This window comes from Topomyia yanbarensis, chromosome 3 (assembly GCF_030247195.1).
Source record: "Topomyia yanbarensis strain Yona2022 chromosome 3, ASM3024719v1, whole genome shotgun sequence".
NCBI lineage: Eukaryota > Metazoa > Arthropoda > Insecta > Diptera > Culicidae > Topomyia > Topomyia yanbarensis.
In genome coordinates, this window is record NC_080672.1 from 93,242,802 (window position 1) to 93,265,786 (window position 22,985).

At 39.5% G+C, this 22,985-nt stretch overlaps 1 protein-coding gene across 1 annotated transcript in view; it reads right to left on the reverse strand.

Moving 5' to 3' along the window:
• LOC131692211 (ras-related protein Rap-2a) overlaps positions 1 to 22,985 on the reverse strand; it is a 459,504-nt gene that overhangs the window by 434,973 nt on the left and 1,546 nt on the right. The gene's annotated exons all lie outside the window — the stretch shown is intronic.

Consider the following 22,985-nt stretch of genomic DNA (forward strand, 5'->3'; position numbering starts at 1 on the left):
TCAAAACACATGTCAAAGTCAATCGCAAAGATTTTTTTCCGAAAGGCCTTTTTCACTCAATTTTACGTTCCAATCGGGGGTACTGTTTGTACAATGGATAAGCAACAAACTGGTAGAATTAAATGTTTACTTCACTGGTAGTTACAGTGGTGCGATTTTTATTTTCTGCTCCGTGCGAAATAGGTAGATGCTATCTAGAAACGATGCTTAAGCATTGAAATCTAAGTATTCTTAGGTTAGGATGCTTTGCGATATTGCCTAATATGTTTCAACATGTAAGATATGGAATGAAGATTTATATTTGGATTGTTCGACCTAATAATGATCAATTGCGTAGACCAATGACAAATGACATCTTTCTTGTTGGAGATCCATTAGCTGCATCACCTGCCGTTTCTTGAGGATCTCTTTGTCCGCTTTCTCTTGGTTTATCGTTTTCTACTAAGGACGGGAACGACCAGTCTGATTGTAGATTCAAAGATGGCCTTTTTGGTCTCGGGTTTCAATCACAAAATAAATCCATTCAAGTCAACGTTTCAAAGGGAGTATCGCTTCATCTGCAGGAGTATCCGTACGTTTTCGTTCATGCTATCCTCGCTATTGGGTATGGGTTTTCACGGTTAGCTGGTTTGAGTTGTATGCAGGAACTGCGGGTCACGAACGTGCATCCGTGTTTTTTGTCATATACTTGGAGTTGATTAAGAAGTAGTATGCGCATCACATGGATTGGACACGCTGTGCATAGGTTTCGTTATTCCAGCCTTTGTGCCTGGTGTCTGAGCAGTAACTCCGGTTGTTTGTGCTTTAGTTGATTTTGATGAGGGCTTTTTGATGGTTTCGTCGCTTCCAGTTGATGTTGTTTCGTTAGAAGCTTTTGAACATCATGGTTTCCCGTAGTGTATCTTCTTGTTACAAAACCGGCACGTAGGGGTCTGTCCTTCATATGTGCACAGCGTGATTTGAGATTTGGTTATGCCTTCTGTTTCGTATTGAACGTTCAGGTAGGAAGGAATAGGTTTTGTCACGCGTATTCTCACGAGATGAACACCTTTGGAAGATGTCGAAAAGTAAAGCGTATGAAGCGGCCTTGGCCTCGATTCTGTTGACCTCGTTATGATACTACGAATTCCAAGCAGTAAATCAATATTCTAGCGGTGAGTGGACAAATGCGCAATAAATCGTGTTTTAGCGGTATCCCGATCAGAATGCCATATCCAGATTATACCAAAATACAATTATCGCACTAAGCTATGTTATAAATCTGGTCACGCTGGTAGTAAAAATAACAGAAAATTATAACAAGTTACAGCGCAAGATATAGTTTTGGAATGTTTTTGTTATGTGTTTCTGAAGCTCTATCTTGATACTTTTAACGAAATCTTTGACGTAAGAGTGGTTTTGAATGCTCGAGTCGAACAAATAGTAGTTAAACTGTTGATCAGATGACGTTTCCGCGCGAACGCCACAATTGAGCATTTCTTCGGGTTTAGATCACACTACGTAGTGAAGCTATTTAGTTTGCTTCGGAAAAATTCGGTGTGTGTATTTGTCGTATTTGTTGAAAAATCTTCATGTCGTCTGCGAAGTAGTTTAATATTGACGTCATTAACATAGTGGAGAAATAATGCCGGACTGAGGTGGCTTCCCTGCGCGGTGCCGGATATAACGAGAAGTAGTGCAAATATACAGTCCTTGAATGGGCTGCGAAGCCTGTCGAAATAAAAGATCGGGGTCAATAAACGAATCCAGTACCAAAGCTTCGCCAGAAACAATATTAATTGTAATATATTTCTCCTTAAGAAAACGTTGTATTGAACCATGTTATTCGAACGGCACACAATTTCTAACTTAAGCAAGTCAAGTAATTTGCGTTTCAAACTCGTCTCATCAGTATTTGCCCGCCAGATAGAGGATGAATCCCAAAAAATGGAACTCTATTGGCACATAAGTTCTGATTGCAGAGAAAAGCGAAGCCTGCTTTCGGCTAGAAATAGGACATAGGAGTATATTAAGTTTTTGGTATAATTTCAGGATGATTACTTTAAAATGGCTTTCCTCTCTTTATTAAATTGTTATTTTGATCTATTTCAATGGGGGTAGTCAGCATTTGCGTCCCTTATCACCTATTTTTATTGGGTGATTTTCATCAACATTACTATCTTTGAAAATGAAACCACCTCGGTTATGCAAGTATTTCTTTCCGACCTTATTTTATTGTAAACAACTTTGTACGTATTTTGTCGTTTGTAATTTTAAATGTTTTTTTGATTTGATGGCATAATAAGGCATCACGTATCCGCCGGTTGATGCTAATCGAGCTCACATTTCTTTGGATTGAGATAACTAATTTGTATGTTTACTGTTTATTTGACCAACTAGGGAACTAGTCCACTGGGCATTTAATGTGCGTAGGGAACGCGCATGGTCTTGTCTGAGCGGGAAGATGACTGTGTAATAGGGTGGGACAAAAATTAGATTCCTGTTCCCAGGTACCTTTTAGGTGCCATTTGGGTCCTAGAACAATTGTGTAAATTCTTAGCTCAATCCCTGAAACTATATTTTTACAAACATTATTGTTCGAGACATTGTTTTCTTGACAAATTTACTATAAAAATCAGGCATCGATTTATTTTTAGGAGGTTACGTGAGACTCTTAGAATCCCACGTAAACTTTAAACCGTAAGCGCAAAAGTATAGTTTCACCGATCAAGCTTAAAATTTGCAAAGTTGTTCTGGAACCTAAATGGGACCCAGAAAGTAACTCGGAGCAAAATTTAATTTTTTTCATGCAACCGTGTCTCACTCTACTGTGTAATCATGTATGGGGATTAAGAACCGACAATTCGCGAGAAGAATTGAAAACCAGTTACCAATTGGCGGCAGTCATATCAACACGAAGAACAAATGTATTCTTTTGGTCCATTAAATTATCAATCAAATATAATAATTGTTCTCATTGTATTGAGTATTTTCATATACTTTTGAGTAGTACATGAACTATATTATTGAGTGTCATGCAAAACATATTTCTTCATTCATTTATAGCATGATTACCGGCGCGAAAGTGGACTAAACAATGAGTCCCTTCTTGATTTCTTACATTTGCTCCATTTTATCGACACATTTTTGTATTAAATTAAATTAGTTTCATTTCGTTCTTATTGTTTCCAATATAATGAAGGAAACCAATACATAATTGTCGGTTCATTTCTTATAATAATAATAGTAAAGTCAATACACGACAAATAACACTTGTATTACGCAATTTTAAATCTCATAGACATTATCATATCTATTTTCATAAATGTTTCGAGACAGTAAAGGTAATCGCTTTTCATTAAATTGTTTTGTCCTTGGAATGTCGTGTTTCCTCGGGTTAAAGAAAGAAGGTATAATAAAATTGTTCACATGTCGATTGATTCAATTAAACATAGGTAACACTATCGACTGTCCGGAGATTGTTATTTATGTTGCTTTTTTACAAACCGAGTATTTCCAAAATAATTCAACAAAGGATACATCTATCATAAATTATCGGCAGCCGGCTGCCCAGAGCAATAAACACATGACAACACTTTTGAGAGTAGCATAGATCGTATCACTTATAAAGGTGAATCCAGATTTGTGTAACTCTTTACCTATCCAAGTAACAAAAACTCCTTCCCACACCAAACGTAGAGAAGCGGAAGTATACACGGTCTCCACAACACCTTTTGTTATACTAACATTCCTTTCCGTCCCCGATGACTGTAAGGACGTGACCGGCGCCGTCATTGGCATTTCAAAGTATTAAACTCTCGAAACGGGCACATTGAGAATGGATAGCTACTCCCAGGCCCAATTCATTGACTCTCCGTGCAATTTAGCTTGTTCTGGTCAATCACGGAGTAGCAACTACGAATTGTACGGTCATCATGCCCATACTCAATTGTTATTTGGATCTATTTCAACGTGATATTTTCTAAATTTAATGAAACAGTATTTTGGTTCAAATTGACATCTTTCCTTATTTTCAACATGAGCTGTTCTTTATACTGAACGGTTCACATATAGGCACATTATTTTTATTTTATTTTTTTGGGAATGATATGCAATTTACTATCCAGTTTTTGAGCTGTTTAAACTTATAATCCAGGGATTGACATTTGTATTTCAAACATAATTTGATCGATCGTGCCAACAAGCAAGCGTATTTTCTTCCATCCGATATCGATAAGCACTGCTCCATTCCACTTGATACAACGCATTTTACAAAGCGTTTCGAAATAATCAAACGGAAATATAAGGGCAAAATTTCATTCAATTAAATCTCCCTCGGTCAAATGATCCTTTCGGCCAATCGACCTGAAACGAACAGTAGATTTAACCAATAGAGAACATTTCAAAGTAATTAAAGGAACATCAAAAAATTGTAAGTGAAAGACTATCGCCTTCTCGGAATTTGGTTGACATTAGAAAAATGCGCAGTTTAATTTATTTCTGTCGAGTAGTATATGTTTTACAGTTGTAGGAATGGCATATCTTCAGTGTTTCTTAGAACTTTTAACGCTAACAAACTCTATGTTCTCAATTAGCAGCAGGTCAGATACAATCCGAGAAGCTCTAAATTGATGTAATACTTAAGTACAAAGAATTTGCCTATACTTGACTTGGAATTTCCCCAACATTTTCATGGTTTGAAAGAGTAAAGGTGTTAGATGTAACTCTCTGCTCCGACAAAATTGCGCATGAGTTGGCAATCTGTCTTGTTACTCAATAAATTCGAACCAATGTTATCTGATGACGAAAACTTCTTCTTCGATGATTGATGAATGATTCTTTAGATATCGTTGTATATTAAATCAGACATGGGCGCACTGGGACCTCTACGAAGAGGCCTTAGTGACTAGATTCCATGCGTATTTTTCAACTGTCGAACCTTCAAGTAAATTAAATGAGTTGATGGATAGAAAAAACTCTCCCATAGTAGCTGCATGCAAAGAAGCTTGTCAATTTCAAGTTGTGCGTGTATCTGGAGGAAGTCCATATGGGAATATAGGGCTATCAAAATGAACGAAAATAAACTAATTTAATACGTGAGTTGGTCTGTATATTTCGGGGATAGTAATACACAATTACATATTATCAAAAATGGGTTTGTCTTTTGAAATATGCTTCTTGAAATCAATATTATCTTATAAGTGCTTTGAGAAATACTCATTTCACTTCCATTTTGAACGTCTTTTTGTTTATTCAGGTGACTGCTGTTAACTTTTGGGGCAATACGCATAGATCCATGATTCATCAACTGTGGTGATTTTATACACCAAATTTTAAGCAGTTTTTCTGACACTAATTGAGACAAGCACTTTTTCTGCGATCGTTAAATTATGTGAAATTCAACGTGGACATATTTTTGACTCATTTATGCTAGTTATAGAATTTGCGTTTCGACTTTGTCTCCTCAGAATCTGACACTAACTTATTGACAGGACTGAGCTAACACCGGATTGAGGCTAGCTAAAAAAAAATGGAAACACAAGAGGTGTTTCTGAGCAAACTCCTAGTCCTGCGCGATGTCCAAGAAGTTCTGATTAAGCTGATGAGGCTTGATGAAACCGAAACGAACTCAAAACATAAATTCTATAACTAATTTAATTAGATTTCAAATTACATCAGGGTTCTCCATTCCGGAAATTTATGGAGTTGTCCATGTCCAACAATGTGCCAAAGCTAGAAAATGAAATGGAAACGAGAGTACATGATTCAATAGCAATCATTTCACTTAGACAAAAACCATGCGTATTCCCCAGGTACATTTTATGCTCTATGGATTGGTTCTCTAAATGGCTAAAAAAACCGTAAATAAAAAGGAAAATTGCTTTGTTCAGCTCAAAGAAATATTACCTCGATTCGCGTCACCCAACGAAGAAATCAAAACCTTAAATGTTGTCTACCTTTTATGGTTATCCTGTCCGAAATGGATTCAGCTGGGTTAGATGGTTCAGAATCAATGCTACTACACAAAATTCACTTTTGGATTGTAGGTCGATAACAAGAAATATTAGCCTTAATCCTACTCAAATCAAACAATGCGCATCTCCCATGCATATTAACTTCACAGGTATCAGTTTTGAGTCGTCACTGAGTTTAGACTACACAATTCTATGAGAAAGAAGATCGTCAGGTCTGTTGATACAGGAGGTAAGGCGCAGATATCATCACCCAGTTGTCCAATGTTCGAGCACCGATTAGGAAGGACTATCGGCGTTATTGATCTGAGACCAGTTTTTCAGTTACGTCGCCTAGCGACGTGACGTGACAGTGAAAAAAAAACGATTTTTACAATCACTCAAATGACTAAAGTCGCTCAAAGTGACAATTGTCAAACGAAACAGTGATTTCTAAAGTCGCTTTTAGTGACGCTAGTAACTGAACTTTAAATGACTCAAAGTGACAATTGTCAAACGAAACAGTGATTTCTAAAGTCGCTTTTAGTGACGCTAGTAACTGAACTTTAATAAAAAGTGTCAAAGAGGTGTTGATGACTAAAACAAAAAGTGTGTTTTAGCAAAATTTTGGGACTATCGGAAATGTTTGCTGTGGAAAAAATGCGCATTGGACAGTTTGTAGATCACGGAGATTGATGACTCAAGTAGTTTTGAATTCCATGATGCCGACCTCCTACCAGAAAATATTTTAAAAAAAATGCATCAATATGGACGTTGGACAGGAGTGGGTTGTGGGTATAAGTTAAAAATTTATGAACAAAGCCACGTTAAAATCCAATACCAATATGGATAGCTATTTACTTACTGTACAAATATTTTGTTATTGCCAGAAGCGACCATCGTTGGAGATCAAGATCAACAATAATCACTTTCACTTTCTACTTATATTTTAAAAAACAAAGCCGCCATTTCAAATTTCGAAATGGCTTCAATCATCAATTTCTGTTATCTGCGATCCATCTTTTTTCAAATGACACTCGTATCAATTAATGTTTTGCGATTTGCGTGAAGTGGCATCGCAAATTGCGATTCAGAAAAGGCTTTTGAGTGACGAGGGAGCACTTGAAAGCCACTTAACCTATAGTAACTCTTGGAATATCGCTCCGTGAGTGACTTGACTGGCAAGTGACGTTACGTGAGTAGGTGACTGTGAGAATACGGCTCGTGTATGGAAAGAATCGAACCAAGTGTTAATTTTTTGTGTTTCGAATTCATCTCGTCAGTAACTAGCACCATCTGGGTGTCGACGATGTATCTAAACTAGTACCCAAATTAGCACTAGTTAGACACAAAAAAATATCCAAACAGTTCACACTGCATATGTGAACTTCTAAGCAACTGAATTATCCTGGGTGATGTCTCGGGAAGCAAACCAGAGCTTCTGTTTTACATCCCGGGACATCACCCAGGATAAGTCAGTTGCTTAGATGTTCACATATGTCGTGTGAACTGTTTGGATTTTTTTTTGGTGTCTAACTATTGCTAATTTGGGTACTAGTTTAGATGCATCGTCGACACCCAGATGGTGCTACTTACTAACGAGAAGAATTCGAAACGCAAAATATCAACACTTAATTTAAGTTAGGTTTTGTGCCCTTAATGCGCAAATTGGTTAAATCCAATTTTCCCTTTTAGGAATTAAAATATCGAAGAATCGAATGTTAAGTCGGTTGAAACAGAAAATAAAAACGACACAATGAGGTTGAAATCCCCCATGATAGCGACTCAAAATCTCTTCAGACGGTAAGTATATGACCAGTTTTTTCACCTCCGAGAGCCCAGACAACTTCAACTGGAACTAAACCAAAAACCCCTGGGAAGCAGTCACACCGCTTAACCACCAACTCCGTTAGTCAACAAATAGAAATAATTAAAATAAAGACAAAAATGAGAGATAATAGGTGATTTCCAATTTTATCGAATACTTTCGGTATTTAGTCTTCTTGGTAGTACGACTTGGCACTTTCCCAGCCTACATGCTATTTAAAATATTATTTAAGAATCTTCCATAAGCCCATACCGTGATTGATTAGTTTTGAGTAAATTTTTAAATCGATACTCACCCAGGGCGAGTAAAAGCGCTTTAACCTAGGCTCTTTATCCAGGGCAAGGTAAATACCTTTGTCCCATCCCAAAGGACTAAAGGAGTGACATCAACCTTCTGAGCCAAGTCACTCCCAACGTTTTATCCTAACCCCCTATAATCTGAAACGGTCGGTACGGTTGTCCTCGTTTCATCCTCATTCAAGTTTCAAAACGATTCGTTGGTTGAATTGTTCATTAAGTGAATAATTCAATTGCCGTATAATATTCAAACATCTTCAAACACAACTCTGCACCGTAGGCCTGGCTGTTTTAATATTTGCGACATATTATAATTTGCTACAAATATTAATGTTGACAAGAAAAACACTAAAGAATAACTGCAGTGTTTTCCAGGATGCTTTTCAATACTGGCTGTGTAAGGGTTAGAATAGAATAGAATGGAATATAATTTTTAAATCGATACTCACCATGACAGACTAAATTCGAAACCAAATTTTGCGCTTAGTATACATGGCAAATATACTCATGCAATAGACAAATAGACAAATTCTCACCAAGCCGGCGCATCACGTGGCGAATGGCAACAATAGCGGCCCAACGAAGCTACCCGGTAACAGTTCGGCGCAGTTGGTAAATATTGACTCGCGTTATCAGGTTCCCGTTCCCTTGGGAAGTGATTGAAAAAGTCGCTCGTGCGTCGTGACGCGCAGTTACGCCATCTCCCTCCTTGTGAGAAACGTTCGATTTCTTGTCTACTACACCTATGTACTGCATTTTCCTCGTCGATAACAAATACGGGCACAAAAGCGATCGGGAATTCGGCGAAAGGTGATGGGGTGGGTGGTATGAGGCATGAGTCGAAACAAAACACCTTATAAATCAATTTTCAATGATTTTTCCTTCACTCCACCAACTAATCAACCGACGAACCAAGCAACCAACCAACGGCAACGGCAGTGCGCATTGTTTGTAATGTGCTTATCAGCAGAGGCTCCGCTGTGTTGCTGCTGCTAGTTACTACCAATACCGACTCTGGGCAATGTGCTGCCGCACACAACGACAAAGCCGCAGCGCGATACAAGCGGAGCGAACATGGCGGCTTCACTCGGTTCGGTTGGCTGGGAAAAAAAATGTTGCACTTTGTGAGAATAGCTACGATAAGGAGTCACGAAACAAATCGAACTAGGGAGAAAGACACCGACCAGACCGACAGACAGACAGAGAAAGAGAGAGAGAGACTGATATTGATAACAGTTCAATTTGTAACTTGACGCGCGTTTGATGATTTCCTGTGAAAACTGTTATCAATTCGTGTGCAGTCAGTCCCAGTGTTGAATGAACCTAAATTGGACTTTATTGATTTATCGAATTGCAACTGTTCTCCGATCGATGGTGAGTAGGTGGTGGAGTGACACACTGAGTGCTTTGAATTAGGGGTACCTAGTACTGATAGAGCCCCTCGCAATCGATGATACAATTGATTACTAATAATGTGCGGCGGTGAAAGTTCCCCTCGAACATTCATTGGAATGCCAAGCATTTCGATTTTTACTCCAGCTATGCACATGTTTGATCAAGTTGTAATTGCATTCGCAGCGGTGGTTATTGTTTTGTTAACAATAGAGTAGTAATTGGCCATTATTAGTCGGATACATTCACAGACAAAGCAGACGTAGACTATTCGGCAACTGAATCAACTAACTGGAAGCAGAGGTGGCTCTTTTCGAAAGTCATTGTAATGAAGCGCACATAAAAACAGTTCAAATTAATGTTTTAACAAAAACTGGCGCTGAATTGATTCGGGATGGAAACGTTTAGCGTAATTTGGTTGCACATTACACGCCGGCTGCGGGAACGGGCAGGCAGGTTATGGATCCCCGAGTGCTGTGTCGGATTTAGTGATTGGTTTAAAAAGTTTAAAACAATCACCAATCGAAACTTTACTTGTTCACACGATCGGTTTTTCTTCCTTTATTGACTCCATATCCATCAACATATTTTTTGTAGTGCCTGCAGCATAACATAACCGACACGGGATGTTTTGTCGTATCGGAGAATTGCATTCTCAACTCATTACTATGGGTCGATGGCGTGACGTCCATGTTCTGCTGACGTCTTGTGTAAATCGCTAGTGTGTATAATTCACTATCGGATTTTTCTACTGTGAATTCACATCACTCAGCGGCGATCGGAGTGTGAATAGGTCAGTTTTAGAACCATGGGAAAATCATTGAAACATGCTGCAGGTAACCCCGATTAGTAATGTCAGTCAAGACGAATTCCAATTAAAACAATTTCGCAGTCGGAATTCTAAATGGAGTCAGAATCGATTTCAACTCAAATACAACAACCGATTCCGACTCAATCTCTTTAAACTGTACTCACAGGCACGTCTTCGTCTTGAAAGTGGTCTACCGTAAACTTTTTTTCCACGATGACCATGCGTTTCGAAAAACCGTACAACACGCTCGCGGAGTGTTTCGACGCCATCTTCGATTGAACTGACAGCGCCCGAACGAAAAGAATCATGCCACCCATTTCTAAGGAGTCCTGAGAGCAATTCTCTTGAAGCGAAAAAAAGTTACGCTCTTTACTTTGAAAAGTAAAGAAAGGTATTGAAATCATTCTCATTTTTATTGAACACCTGTTAGGCCTACGTATTTGTGATCAATCCTTAGTTTATTTTATAAAGCGAACATTTGTTTGTTGTTCTTTCCGCTCTTCAATTTGATGAAAAATGATGAATGCGTAATGATTTTTTTTTTTTCGAGTGTTGTCCTACTGGAGCTGTAGAGCTAGGTTCTCGGAAGGGCTCCCCGTCAGAATCACATACTACAATTTGCAGACGAGACAGCCAAAGGCGCCCACTAAAACACTGCTTTAGACCAATTGTAGCGGGCCGTGATTCTGTATGTGATATTCATTGTACGGTTCAGGTATGTGTGGGCGTAGGGATTCGCGATCGCGTGTATCATCGCAAATGGCTCGAGCATTTGTACGTTAACGTCTTCGACCGCGTGTGCGTTTGTATGTCACGTGTGTTAACGTGTATGTAACTTCGCGTGTATAAATTCTATTTTATAACCGTGTGCCTTCCGCATATTCGCGTGTATTCTTGGATAATCGCGCGCGGACCGTTAATCTAATACTTTATATTTGGTGTGCGGCTCAGATGCTAAAAGAAAGTGAGATCTTCCATATCACTAGAGTTCTAGTGATATGGAATATGAGCTTTATTTTTTTATTGGTCCTACTGTATGTATGGACCTAAGTTATTAGGATAGAGAGTAATGGTTTCCGGACGTGACCGATTCATGAGCGCGCGAAAACGGACGTTTGTAGGTTCGCGTTTGAGACAGCGTTTGAAACTTCGTTAGTGCTAAAACGTTCTTCTTATTACCGGGGTGTTATTAAGTTTGCGCAATCGCGTTATTAATCGCGAAGGGCTTAAGCGTTCGTATGTTAACGTGTTTGTCACGTGTACTCGCGTGCATGTGACTTCGCGTGTTACAAAACTGGATTTTGAAACCGTGTGGCCATTCCTATATACGCGTGCGTTCTGGGATGGTCACGCGGACCTTCATTCTGATAGTTAGTTTTCGGTGTACAATTCACATTCTGACAGGGAGTAAGTTACCCCATATCACTAGAGTCCTCGGTCATGTCGCCATGTAACGTGGTGTCCAGTGGATATGAGAACTTTCTTTTTTTAATTGGTCCAATTGAAGGCATAAACCGTGGTTCACGCTTGAGACCGCGTTTGAAAATTTATAGGAGCTGAGACATTCACTTTATCACCGGGATGTTATCATGTTTACGAGATCGCGGGGGTAGGGGCCGTAGATGGTCACGAAGGGCTCAAGCATTTGTATATTAACGTGTTTGTCACGTGTATGTGACGTCGTGTGTATAATTTCGATTTTATAATGATGTAGCGTGTATTCCTGAATGATCGCGCGTGGACCGTGAATCTGATGCTTAATTTTTAGTGTATGGTACAGATTGTAGAAGAGTCCGTTTCCCCATATGACTAGAGTTCCAGGTCATGTCACCATGCAACGTGTTGTTTAGTGAATATGAGCATTTTATTGGTTCCACTGGAGGCATTAGCCCAGACCGTTAGGGCCGAGGAAAGACTTCCGGACGTGACCGTTTCATGATCGCGCGAGTGGTGGGTTAATGTTTGACACCGCATTTGGAAGTGTAAAGGTGCTACGGGCTCTACCCCATTTGGCATAATGTGATATGGCATAATGCCATTTGGCATAACGATTTTGTTGGATATATTTCCACCGGTTCATGCTTAAATGAAAAAAAAAATCCATTATGCCTTGAACCAGGTAACTCTGCGGCAAACGCATTGATAAGAGCCTTCCCAAATCTGCTAAAATCACTTCTGGATGCAGTTCAACGTCGATCTCATCAGCAATTTCGATAAGCTTAGACAATACGGCTCTCTAGAGAGATTCTGATTTACTTTTCATCAGAGCAAACACCAAAGGGAACGCAGCATCGCGGGAAGGTGCAGTGCTCCCCTCGATAGTAAAAAGAAGACGAAATAAACTAGTCGAATGCACTGTAGACCAGGTTGATCGTTCCCGGACCGTCAATCACCATTCTCCCCGCACCCATAACGCACATTCCTTGTTTGCGCACATTCAGCAAATGCGGGGTGCTAATTGGATATGCCAAATTACTCTTACGCCAAATGGAATTATGCCAAATGGCACTATGCCAAATGACCATTATGCCAAATGACTATTATGCCAAATGGTCATTATGCCAAATGGTCATTATGCCAAATAGCATTATACCAAATGGGATAGAGCCGTGTTGGCGAAATCGCAGGCGTAAGTATGAATGGATTATTGCAATTGCATGATCGCGTTTGTGATCAGGTTTGTATTATCGCGAAGGCCACGAGCGTTTGTACCTATATTAGTATAGATAGCGTATAGTAGGTATATACTGATAAAAGGAATCATAACCTGCCGAATAAAGAAAAAAAGATACAAAGAGCTTGATTAGAAGTGTATGGAAAAGCAAACTAATAGATGTGCAAAAATACAGACTAATGAAGTAGAATAGAAAACATGCGATCAAACTCATCTAAACACAGCAAATGTTGTATATTTACCATAAACAACAATTGCATTGTGTTAGATTTTCATCACGCTGTGCTGGCTGGGAGTTGATGGTTCACGTGCGTCGGTAAATTCATTATACCCTAATTTATCCAATCCCACCTTCCTGAATGAGTAGAACCATATGCGCAAATTGAACACCGGAAGTATTATACGCCAGTTCCGCATCCATTCCCTGACCCAGATGTCACAAATACTCAGACGAAATTGTGGAACAATGTTTGCAAATACGGCACACAGGAAAAGTCAATCCACATCGACCCGCCAGTCGGCCACGTCACCTCGCACAGATTAGTGGTTGAGCGTTTGTATGTGCAGGTACAGAGTATGAAAGAACATAGCACATAAAAAGGCGCATAAGCCCTCTCGGTCTCCTCGATGCACCACTATCGAGGTGTAGTGCAATAACCATCATAAAGCAATTGTCTGTCAGAGGTTTTGTAGCACTGATGCATGCTATATGCTTGACGATGTTTGCAATACCGTCAAATCCCTTAACCTTGGGGATGGCATTACTTAGAACGGGCCCCAACACTCCTTTATTGGGCTGGATTTAGGGTTTAAGAGGTAGGGTACCTCGACACAAGGCGGTAGTGTGGTCTTCTGGCGCCCTTGACAGTCTCAGTTTCGTGCCTCTTTGTTTTTTTATTTTGACTCTCTTTTCCATTAGACTTTTGAAAAATGCTTTAGTATGTACATGGAAATGGCACCCTTTTTTATATCGATTACAAATATTTTAACCTTAGGGCCATTCGCCTCTTTTTCGGAGTAGGATTTTTTTAGAGTAATCACTAAACCATACTTAGGGGGTGGGAATCAAATACAACTGTTGATTGTAGTACATATCTTTAGATTCGAGTTCCCAGTCCAAGTTTCATCACGACATTCCAGTTATTTCCCAAATATTACTCACCCATGATTTTGGAGAAGCGAATGAAGCAAAAAAGCTTTTATGATCTTTTGTTAACCAAGGTTATAGCAAATTCTTTGAGCCGTTTGCTAAGAAAAGAAAATAGGTGACAGCATTTTTGCTTGACTGCAGACTTGTCTTTCAATTTATCACATCCAGTAATTTGTGTCACTTCTTCGTATTCTTGAAGTTTTTATTTTGCGCCGGATTCTAGCCTTTGTATGAATAATCTCTCCTTACATGGCACTGCTAAAAAGAATCGTCAGTCGTCTGATTTTCTTCTAGATCAAAGAAAATTCGCTATTTATTCAAAATATTTGGGAAAAAACTGGCACAGAAATATCCCGTCGCGACATATGTTTTAAAAGTTCGCCCAGATAAGCTCAGAAATGAGTAATTTTATCTAATACAAGCATTTCATGAAGAACTATTGCGTCTACACGCCCGCTCATACAGCTGAGATCGACGGTGTTGTCATAGATTCGAGTTTTTCATGTGTAGATCTAGTAAAGCATGGAGTTGGCTGTTTCAAGGACCCCTAGCTCCAGCAAGCGAAGATTTTGAATGGCAATCGTACTGGACGGGACTAAATTATGCGTCACTTCAAACTCGTATTGGGTGATCTTTGGCAGGATTGCTATGTTTAAGTGTTTTTTCGACAAGGATCACCTATCGAATAACACAGTTCGAGAACCAGTGAAATCGAAGCATTTGGTTTACCTTAGCAATCCAGTGCAAGATGTACTAAGCTATATTTCCCCCTAAGGGGAAAAAATTTCTCCACTATGGACCTCACGCTTGACTAAGAGTTTGTTCAGGAACACAAGTTGGGCCACCGTTTTTTTTGGAAGTAGTGTCAATCCGGCACTAGCTTAGTCGTGTCACTAAGTTAGCATCAAACTCTGATGAGACAACATCGAAACACAAATTCCATAACTAATTTAGTTATAGGATTTGTGCCCTTTACGCGCAAATGAGGTTTTACCCAATTTTGGAGAAAAATTGGTTTTCACTCAAATGTTTCTAAATCGTGTTTCCCAGTATGGTACAGTAAGTACTCTCGAGTGGATGTCGAGACAATACTATTGATCAGTATAGCGTAAATCTTCCGACTTTGCAATACACAGATCGTAACATTGATTTACGTCTTTGATAGGTGTCTAACGTCTATTGTTCAATTTATTGCGAAACTTCAGCTACGATCACAAACTCTTTGAATCATATCATATCAATCATAATTATAAATCATTCAAAACAATTACTTTTCTAACTATGGAAACTTAATTGGATATTCGAGATGATGTTAGATTAACCAGCTCGGAAACTTTCGGTAATAATATTGTCGGTATGGCAAGCGATCTGTTCATGTGACATCACACGTTTATCATTCTTCACAATGGGTGCAATCAATGGTGAAGGTTACAGGAACGAATGCATTCTAAAACGACTTTTACCTGTGATTTCCAAAATTAATGCTTAAACGTACTGATTTTGATGTAGAAAGAGACGACCACAGTTACATTAAAAATGCACCATGATTAACGAACACCATGCGCGAATTTATTTCATCGCATCAATACCATCGATCTTCTTTAGGGATCTTCTTTAGAGCAAACACGCATGACGATCATTTTTTAAACAAGGCTATCTCTTTTATCAACTTTTCGGTGCAGTTGGAAGGCTAACCTTTTGTACGATAAATGAAACTATTGTCACCATTCCGTTTGGCTTGGCTTTCGCTTACTGGCAGGGTTGCAACATTCACTAATTTTCTTGAAGATTTTGCAAAAACCTTCGGGTTTGTAGTTTGTAGATTATTAATTTGAAGAATATTTTCTTAAATTATGATGGTAAAGGTGCAGAATTAACAAACGCAAGTTTAATACAAGTTAATAAAAGGAATATTCTGAATTATTCTTTTTCCGTTATGAATTTGTCCTAATAATGACGATTAGCTAATAACTAAGCCTTATGATCCGGGACGAGAATCCTATGAAACGTTTTGAGTCTTACCTGCACGACTCATACGCACGGTATAAATCAGCAATTCGCTAACTCGCTTCTGTTTCGCCTTCGTCGCTTGGAACTACGAGAAAAATCCTTCCAATACACACATACAAACGTTCCGTGGCTCGTGTCAAATAATAGATGGATGTAACAGCTATCCTACCAGCAGCAGTAGCGATAATCTAACTCGTTCTGCCAGCAGAGTAAGCATGGCGCTGAAGGAACATGGTCAGAAACATTCCGTTTTATATCAAGCGATAAAATGTGCAAGACGTTTATGAGTGTCGAAATGAGATCTGTGTTAGGGAAAGGCTTGCACAAATTTGGGAAATTGTATATGTTTTCCATATTTTTGCAGTTTGCGGATTTTTCAATAGTGCTAATAAAATACACATATAAATTTGATAACAATTTTTTACTTGAAATTTTCTGAATCGATTGGTGTTCTAATCATGAAAATCCATCGATAATTAACAAAATGTATGCTAAACTTCGTCTGTTTTCTTACATTTTCACAATGTTTTTACAATAATGCGGATTTTTTGATAGTGTATAGTTGGAATACCAATTTAAAGTCGCAATCAATTTTAAAATTGGACTTTTCTGAATCGATTGGTATTTAAATGACGCAAATCCATCAACAATTAACAGCGCCTACTGTCGTTTAAAATTATGCCACATTTTCGTAACGCGGATCGAATTTCAAAATTTAGTTTTACACCGAGTAAAGCATTTTCAACGCAAAAAGTCACGAAACATTGCACATAGTTGCTCATCAAATCGTGTATTTGCTAATCTGGCAAGAAGTTTGTAGATGTGGAGTAACTCTCATTTTCTTGATCTGGCATCTTACCACTATTACCGGTTCTGTGGCATTGAAGGTTTTTTACCTACCATAATTTGGGAAACAGTTTGAATAAACGCATCAAATCAGTCTGGATAGAGAAGACGTAAGGTGTTTTCGAAAATATCGTTTTATTCAAACCGAAATTAGTGGATCAGAGCGTAGTTCTGAAAGCACTCGTGGTAAGAAAAAAAACTCTTAAATTGATTACTTCTTTTTCCCTGATTTCTGATCATCTCTCTCTTTTTTTATTTCCTAACAAAAGTGAAACGCTAATTCCAACTTATTGACTTATAAATCCAAGTCGCAACATTTTAGTCGCTCTCTGTGATTACCTCTTGATCGCTGTTCACTGTATCGTTGTATCCTTTTTAAAACTCACATGAACCACAGAAAGCGACTAAAATGCGGCTGCTAGTTGCAACGCTAAGTTCATCGACTTAACCTAAGAGTGAAAACTCAAAGCAAATATTGATAGATATTTATAGGGCTTAAACAAAACCAATAATGTTGTCCAATTTTTTCAAGTTTCGCTGTTGGATTAGCGGTAAAGCAATAAATTTATTCGCAATAAATAAATGTTTGCTCGAATTCCGATGAAAGATATCACGGAAAAGGTACAGCCTTTCGAGTTGTAAGCGGACGTTCAAAGATGTCTAAATACGATAGAATTTAATTTCCAGAAAGTTTGAAAGTATTATTTAGTAATTTTTTTCTTGTTTTTTTCCTTTAAACGGCATGCAATTACCTAGAGATTGTTAAGTAGGAAAAGTGGCCCTGCCGCTTCTAGTTTCCGATATGTATATTTCACATGCTGGCTCTCACTTGGGCACTATTATTGAAAATTTTCATAACTTTACAAAAAAAATGTGAAATAATTTTGTAAAACTTTGTCATTCCAGATATTTTTATAAAAATGTCATCAAGCATTTTTTTAACCTCGTTTATTTTGTATTTGTTACCCGTCAGACGTAACAATTTAGCACTGGGTGGAAATGAATCTATCTTTGCGCACTCTCTGTGTAGAGTGCATTGTGTATTTCTAACATAATGCTTACCACTGTTTCATATGATCGTTCACGTTTTACGTAAAATTTTGTATATATTTTTGTTTGTGAACGATTTTGTTAGTCTAGATAGGAGTAGTAATTTTTGTTAAACATTTGTATATACGTAACAAAGGGTTTAGGTATGCCACCGCTCTTCTTTCGCTGAGTGACGGCGCCGGTGGTTGAGTGGTAAGCGTGACCGCCACTCATTCCAGTTGGCGTGGGTTCAATTTCCAGCCCGAGGTCGTTGAGAATTTGCTGAGGTGAAAAAATCTGTGGTCACGTCTTCCTTCGGAAGGGAAGTAAAGCTGTTGGTCTCCGGTCCATGAGTTTGGTGGATCAATATCTAGTCCAGATAGTGGAGTCACCTGCCCGTCGGTAAAGAAGAAGTAGATCCAATTATATACTTTTACTAACAAAAATATCCTCCTCCTGTGATACTTGTGGAGTGCGCAGTAGTATATACGGTCTCTAGCAAAAGCAAGTATCGGACTAACCATTCCTTCCCTTTCCTTCCGCGATCTACGTTAGGGCCTGGCCGGCGCCGTTAACTAACACTTTAGGATTACCAGGAGTTGCTCGTTTTTGTTTGTAAACGAAAATTCGAAATTCTTATAGAGGCACCTAGGACTCCCTGACAAAAGGTCTGCCGGGCATATAAGACCCCGAGCAGTGACCAAATCGCTACCTTCAATTTGTTATTGCTCAATGCGTTAGCTAAACGGGGCCGTGGGTCTTTTGATAATTACAATGCGTACATAAAAATAAATTGAGTTTAATTATGTGCCCAACGTATCTTGGTTGCGCGACTTGTTGCTTCGAGTAGAGATCTTCTTTCTTGGCGGAGATCCATTAGCTGCGTCGCCTACTACTGCTTGAGGTTAAATTAGGGTACTTTCTCTCGGGTTGTCGCCTTCGTCCGTGTTGTCCTCGCTGTTGGTGTTGTATAAGTTTTCACGATTGACTGGTTTGAAAAGGTTACCAGGAACGGTACTAGCTGTTGATTTGGAGGTGGTAGACGAAATATAATGCTCGGAAATATCGTGCGTAGACTTTATTGCTTCGACATTCGTTGCATTATTGATTGTAATTTAGTTGATTTTGATGAAGACTGTGTATTGGATTTGCTTGCAGTTGATTTTGTTACTTTAGTGGTTTTTGTACAGGGCTTTCCTTAGTGTATCTTCTTGTTACAGGACTGGCACGTAGGGGTCTATCCTTCATAAACCATTTTCTCCGTTTTCCCGTAAGGGAGAAATATAACACAGTATAAAAAACAATCATTTCCTGTGGTTTGCTCTGAAAACCCACAGCACGCTTGATGAAAACAAATATTATGAACCAATGGAACGTAAGAAGATCCGATTCGACGCACGTGGAAGCTTGCACGGAAAGAACCGGGTAGTAAAACTTAAGCAGCACGTATGAATTTGTTGTGTAACGGAGCGATCGTCCGTATTAGCAAGCTTAAGAAGCAGCGTGTGAGCTCGATTCCGCATAGAATCTTCCTGGTTATGATGCTCCGACTTGTATTACAAATTGTGAGTCCATCACTCCTGCAGTGTCGGCTACTTATCGTACACAGTTTGCGAGGGATGCCGTAGTCTTTCGGAAGTGTGATTCAAAGGTTCAGGTACGGTCGGTTGAACAACACCGGTAGTTTGACAGGTTACTTTCGGTAACGTCGTGTATGATCATTTCGGGTGATCGGCCGGTCGGTGCCGCGAGGAGGCGACGGCTTCCAAATTCTACTGCGCTTCTTTTGGAGTGGAAGTCAGTCGCTACAAACAAGATATTGCCAGCGTGCATGCAACTATGTATTCCTGTAGATACGCATCGAAAGCTGAAATTTATTGCATTACCGACAAAACTGATCCCTGGGGAACTGTGTGTTCAGAGGAAGAATGAGAAACTGTACCCTTAGTGACGACTCTGAATCGTCAGTTTGTCAGAAACTCCTGAATGTAGTTTCTAGTCGCGAAGCTATTTAAGGACGTCATTTGCTATAGTGTTCTAGGCTTTTGACAGGTCGGTTACTGCAATGTCTATATGATATCCTTCGGTCCGGCATTGAGCGATTGCTTCTCCGAGCGATCCAAAGTATATACTAGAACCTCTTCCTTTACGTGTCATTTTGTAGTTGCTTATCTTTTAGGAAAAGTATCGAATTGGCTTGTTCTTTCCAGAACTTACCCGGTGCAACTTAGAAGGCTTGTGGGAAAGAAGTCCTGGACCGATCGTCGCCTGATAGATTTTTTCGGCTGGACAACACGAGCGCATTTTCCCACGAGTTTGGAAACGTCCACTTTTCCGTTTTTGGTTTAAGTTATGGGGTAGTGAAGTAACGTAGCATTTCAGTTAAGACAATATGACACGTGTACCGTCCAGCGCCTGATCCCGTTAGGATGGTTGTACGGAGTATTGTAATCTGCAGGAAAATCAATGGATTGTCGGTATGAGTCACAATACGTATTGTCCAAGGATAGTTAAATAGATAGCTAAGTAACTTGCAGGGGCTCGCCAGGTGTGCCGTTCCGGGTCAATATGTTGAATCCGCTTTGCTATCGTTGCCCCTCAAAGATGTTGACACGTCGCCCACAACTTTCATGTGGTCAAACCTGGATGGATCTTGTCGAGAAAATCTTTAGTATGGATTTTCTACTTGCGTTGTGAAGCTGGGTAATTGAGTTGGGCTTTCTTAAATTTTAGCAGGGGCCAACATAGGTACTACTGGAAGTGATGGTGAGGTCGTTGGACGTTCGTAATTGCGAGTTAGTGAAAAATTAGTTCCCTCTTATGCTTCTCCGTACACTGTGGTGCCTGTTGAAGTCTCCCATGATAAGAAATGACAACATTCTCATTGGTTGCATAGGTCACGGTGTTCGCCCTTCAAGTTGTCTATTGCGTTTCATGAAGTCTAGATCGAGGAACAACAATAGGATAAAAACGATCGTTTGTGCGGTTGACTGGTAAGTGTTAGCTACCCGCTTGGTACACCAGATGAACTGCTACTTGAATCTAGATCAATACGGATATGAATCCCCTGCAGTCAGATTTTTTTTGGCCTAGTTTTTCGATAAGCAGTGACAGGTTACGGATTCTATTAATATTCTACTGAATCCCAAGACATCGCCTGTCGTTATGAGAAACTCATCTTAAAGAATTTGCTGAAAGTCGATCCAGATTCCTCACACCCGATGCATTTGTTAGTGCATATCAAACAAAAAAGTGTGGGTGTCACGCAAGAAATCTCAAGAACGGTTTGTTAAGTTGTTTTCTGCATTGTATATGTACCACATTTTTCCAAAAACATATGCATTCGATAAATTCATCGTTCGATAGGAGATTTCTTCGCGAAGTGGACGCAGGCATTTGCCGTAAATCGTGCCTATCTCAGAATGCAGACAAAAAACCGATGGCGCTGCTTTCGGTGGAAAGTTTTGGCGCTTAAGTGGTAGAAGTTCACTCGATTGCGTCCTTTGCTGACACAAAAGAACACAATAACGGTAAAAACCAAATTCCGAGCCGATTGATATTTTAAACTTCTATTAAACAACACAAATCTCGTCAAGAACATGACCGGAGCCATCGATATAAACAACTAAATGACAAGAATACACTGAACCAAATTGTCTCTTTTTAGATTTGGATTAAATATCTAACGAGTGTCAATTTTGATGCTACTTTGGATTCAACTTCTAACTGGTTCCAAGTCACTGACGTGATCGATTCGATATGCGGGTCTTTGTAGAATTTAAATGCACAAAAAAGTGATACCCGGTAAAGCAATTTCTTTTCTGCCATGGTCGCGACTGACCGTATCCAGCATTCTGCCACACCCGCAGATCTGATTGAAATACTGCAAAGCTCCTCCGAGGAGAAGCCTTAGTGACTTTCAACGCAGTCCGTCCAGATGTAGGAGGTTGTTTCTGGGTACAGGCTGAGTGAGGGGATGGTCCACAATTGTCTAGACGAACTGTCTGCACACACCGATGTTTCTGTTTCTTTGGTCCTTGAAGGATCTGTTCCGGAAACGAACAAACAAGTATTGCTCGCAATCATTTGAAATCTCCCGGTAAAATTATGGTACCAATTAATTATTGCATTTGGCACTTTTTTAATTGTTCTGTCCACCGTCTGTTTTACCAACATTTTCCCGTAGGCTTTGTTGGTTCCAACTTTTTCTTCATAACAAATTTAATTTGTTCCATCAGAATCCAGATAGCACATGAACCATACAAAATTCTTTCTCTGACAGGAACGTGGAAACGTGTCTAAGCTAGGCTATCTCAGCAAGTACTATGAACAGTTACTGTCTTCGTCGCATACAGTAAGTTCCTACATCACGTTTGTCTCCGCGGCTTTTTACAAATCCAATTGATAACTCTACAGCTGCACAAGTCTGCACCGGCATCGTGTTGAGTCGCACATTCTACTATTAGAATAAAATGTTGCTCCCGGTGACATAAATCTGACTCATTGGAACGTGAAATGTATTCAAAATAAATTGCAATCGTCAGTCTACGAATACAGGACAGACTTTGCGGTCCTCGTTTCGATTATTGAGGCAAAATCGCCAGTAGCAAAAAAGGTTCCTACATGAATATTTTGGCTAGGAAGCTCTTACATGCTATGATTTAACTGTTGAAGTATAAGCATAAATTCTCCAGAAATCGATATTGTTGCCACTTTCAACCGTTTTCGACAAGCGCCATTCTAGCGAAAAATTAGTATCAACCAGCACTTTTTTTTTCGCCGACGCAATCGGCAATACTGTTCACGAACCCTCAGCTCAGTAGGCACCAGCACATTATCGATGCAATGGTGCTATCCACTTCTTTTTTGCTTTGCCCAACACATACACGGGCGCGCACACCGCCAGTGTTCAGAGTGATTAGTCAGCCATCAGTCAGCGCAAAAAAGTAGGTACATAATCGCTGCGTTTATTCCTTCTCCTTCCTTCGGTGACGGTATGCAGCAGCAGCAGCAGTTTCC